Source organism: Crocodylus porosus, unplaced genomic scaffold (assembly GCF_001723895.1).
Source record: "Crocodylus porosus isolate Cpor-Errol unplaced genomic scaffold, CroPor_comp1, whole genome shotgun sequence".
NCBI classification, from domain to species: Eukaryota; Metazoa; Chordata; order Crocodylia; family Crocodylidae; genus Crocodylus; species Crocodylus porosus.
Genome location: NW_017728931.1, coordinates 127,091,798 through 127,095,948, shown reverse-complemented (window position 1 = coordinate 127,095,948; position 4,151 = coordinate 127,091,798). Strand labels below are relative to the sequence as shown.

The following is a 4,151-nucleotide window of genomic DNA, read 5'->3' as shown; positions in this document are numbered from 1 at the left end:
CCCACCCTTGTAACCTGTCTAGGTCTGATTGCAGCCTATTCCTTCCTTCTAGCGTGCCCACATCCCCTCACATCTTAGTGTCATCGGCAAATTTGAACAGGGTGCTTTCTACCCCTTCGGCCAAGTCACTGATGAAGATGTTGAACAGTGTGGGTCCAATGTTTTTTACTATAAAGTGACTTTCATTTGATGATTGCTGACCTCTTCATCCTTGGGAGACATACATGAATTATTGTATGGATTTTAGAAGGAAAAACTGAGGTACAGTAGGTGTCATGTACTCAAAGCTACATTATTATTAGTTAAAAATGGAGCCTGGAAGGAAACTCAAGAGTCTAAAATCTTGGTTTTTCTCCCTTACGACAATGATGTCATCTCAGCCATTGCATTTATTCTGCTGTTAGCCAACTGAAAGAACTGGAGTAAAGCATTGGAAACAGGACTAGAGTCCTGTTATTTTAACGATAAAGTCCTAGTTTATGCAAAGTTTTGCTGTCCAAAGCAGATGCAATTCCTAAATAAGGACTAGACTTGACATCTTGTATTTCACCAGGCAAAACAGATCTGAGATTGCACTGTTTTCAGTAATGCCATATTTAGACATTGCAAATAAATATTCTATAATCAACTAGATAAAAATAAACAAAAAATATGTGTATTATCATTTATGTTACACCCAAAGTATACACCGTGCATTACATATGACTGGGAAAGATTTCTGAATAATTTTCCATGTCTTAGATGTAACATAGAATAAGAGAACAAGGAATAACAAGCAAGAATCCAGGTATAGGCTGAGTGAAAGAAAGGTAGAAATCATGATACTTGTGTTCAGTTACATAATATAGGCTAAATAATTAGCTCCCTCATTGAAATGCATGCTTTCCTTATGCACTAGATCTAGCCATAACATACAGTATAAAGCAGCCACAGCTTATTAAAAAAATACTAGCTCAAAGAATGAGTTTATTAAAAATATTTTTGTATGTCAGGCTATGAGTTCAAAAGGACACTGTTTGGAACTCCCTCGTGTGAAAATATAGCAAGGTTAACACACCTTGGATAAACAGTTTCTCAGATTAAAAGCTATTCAGAGCAGTCTCCATTTACTTTACTGCAAGTCACACAGTTCTATCTCGATTTTTTTCCATAATGGAATTTGACATTATCTATTTAATGGACATGGAATGAATTGTGAATTAAACATTATTTCTTACATGGCAAGTAAAACAGTAAAAAAAATGCCCATAGAAAATGGAGCGATTAAATGTACTATATAAAAGGCTTAGATGGTTTAATGGGAATGGGGATTAGAATAATACATTATCCTACATAATGCCTTCCATCTAAATGAATCTGTGCTCTCTATAAACATTTATTACCTGATTTTATTGGTAGGCCTGAGAGCTAAGAATGCAGTGCTCTACACATGTGACAAATGGTTAAACCGACACATGCTCAGGTTAAAAAACATAACAAGTGCCCACAGAGTCTGAGTCCTTCTGATCATGAAATGCCCTTCATTGTTCTAAATAGTTTTAAATTTTAGTTTTAAATGAATGATAAGATTATTTTGCTTGTGCTTTTTGGAGCAGGAAGAGTGAAATGAGGGGGCAAATGGAAACGGTGTGTACAACGAGTATTACGAAGGTCACAGTCATGCAGCCCTGACAAACAAAATTGCCCTGACCGTTAGTGATCTTGAAGCCCTGATGGGCCAGGAAATGTGAAAAGCAAGATTTTTTGTGGGTGATATATTTTATTGGACCAACAGTATATATGGGATAGATTTATGTGAGGTTTTAGGTATCACAGTACCTTTTCTCAAGAATCAAGTCATACACAGAGAGCATTTTCCATGTAGAACGTTTGCCCTACCCTGAACCATTGATGGAAATGGGATTTCCGCTGCAGATTTCAATGGAAGCAGATCACACCCATGAAAAATGTCATATGACCCCCAATAACATATTAGCTTAAAGGGCCACACTATGTAGCCTAAGCTCACTTACTAAAAACCGATGATGAATACCATTTAGAGAATGTGTTTCCATGATGGAGCATGTTCCCTTGCTGGCGTCTTCCCAACTTTCCTTATCAGTAGAGAAAGAGGAGAATCATGCCCATGACTGTCCCCACCCTTTTAAAGGGGTGGGCATAGGACCCGTATTTTCAGAGCTGTGTTTGGCTTTGTGTTTCTTTTCTTCATTCTGTGAATCACAATCTGGCTGTTGGTGCAGGAATTTCAACAGCAGTGAGTCATCATTTTTTTGGATAAGACACCCTAGCACTGCCTTGAATCTTCTGTATCAATATTTAGCCTATTAGACATCTATGTGCTTCTTTTGTTTAACTGAATTTAAAACTTTTCTTGGCTATTATTACTTCTACCTGAAAAGAATAATTTATCTTTCCCATTTCTCTTTTGACATGCTCCACATCTTATGGGGTCTAAGAGCTCTTGAACATTAAGGGCTAATTTTATTTAAAAGTGATTGTGCAGGAATCACAAGACACTAATCTCCTAGAGTTTGACATTTAAACATGTAGCTTTTATCTAAACATTTTCATTTTTTATCTAGTAACACAAAAGAAGTATGAAATTATACTACCCTTTTTTTTTGGCCAAATACTGGATGATACTGATACTGAATAAATATGGCAACTCTAGTTTAAACATGGAGTGACTGACTGCAGAACATTTATTTATTTAAATAGCTTCCCATTCAGATTAAATCTAAACAGAAAAGCATAAAAGTTCTCCTAAATCCAAGCCAGAGTTTTGGCTGAACTTTTTAAGTCTGAAGGCTCTGGACTTAAGACAAACAAGGAAAAAAAAGCCCTGCTTTTATGAGACATGCACTTGAAATAACTTCCTACAGCCATTCCTGTCATTTCCATCTCAAAAGGCTTTTTAGATATTGCCTAACAGGTTTATAGCAGTCCAGTGAGTTGGGTAATTCACTAACATCTTCACTTTACTTCTGAGGAAACTTAGTTTTATACATGGGTGTCTGGACTAGGTCTCTGGAGGCCACTTCCTGCAATAGGTGCTATTATAGAGCCTTGCCACTAGGTAGAGGAGCCAATAGTAACTTGGTTGCATGGAGGAAACTCTTGCCCTGGGATGGAACTGACTAGAGCTGCCAACAGGAACCCATATATCAGTGTAACCTACATCAATGTGTAGTTACACCTGACCTACAATTTTACCTTGGAATAGAATATTTTAGGGCTGCACATCATGTAATTACTCTCCCTTTGCGTCAGTGTAAAGTTATACTATCATAAAGATGCCAGGTTTCTGCACCTTAAGGAAGAGAGTTTATGGGACATGTCTACTTGTCTGCTGAGGCTCCCTCTGGGTCTTACTGTCCCTGGCTCCTGTCTGCTTTCACACAGAGCCCCAAGGTAATAAATATTAATTTATTAACATTTTTAGGGGCGTTGTGGGCCTAGGAGAATGGCCTGGTGGGCTGCATCTGGCCCACAGGATGTATTTTGCCCACCCCTGACTTAAACCATTTTATGTGTAACTTCTGTCCCTAGCCCTGGTGTGAGGGAGTGGGGCCTAGGGGCGGCCGTGAACTCCCTAGCACCTCCTACCATCACGTTAGGGTGAACTTAGCACCCTCAGAATCTCGCCCGTCACGACTTTGATGACCAATAAGTTGTATGGGAGGCTGCCTCTGTTTCCCTAGTTGACGATACCGATGTTCCTGCCCCTACTCTTAAGTGGGGTATCTCTATGCGCCCCGCCTTAAGGGCTATGCGTGCCTCCAAACCTCCCCTCCAGCATGCCCCAAGCCTCGCAGCTGTTCTGGGGGACGTTTGTATGGTCCCTCGCCCCTCAGGTGCCCTCGTTCTCTCTCTCGGGCACCCTGGGCTCCTCGCCCACCCGGCGCCCCCTTGGGCCGGGCTCCTGTCTCCCCGGCGCCCGGCTAGTCGCTGGCACCCCTTGGGCCTGGCTCGCTACTGCCGCCCCAATACTGGCGCCCTTGGGCCTGGCTCTCGCCGACGTCCGGCTAATCGCTGGCGCCCCCTGGGTCCGGCTCGCTACCACCGCCCTAATCCCGGCGCCCTTGGTTCTGGCTCGTTACCTCGCTTGTTCTGCCCCGCTCTGGGGCCTTGCCCTCTCTAGGGCCGCCGCC

At 41.7% G+C, this 4,151-nt stretch overlaps 1 protein-coding gene across 1 annotated transcript in view; it reads left to right on the top strand.

Annotated features, from left to right (window-relative positions):
• The window catches only part of SEMA3C (semaphorin 3C), a 183,207-nt gene that overhangs the window by 81,605 nt on the left and 97,451 nt on the right, over window positions 1-4,151 (top strand). The window lies entirely within an intron of this gene.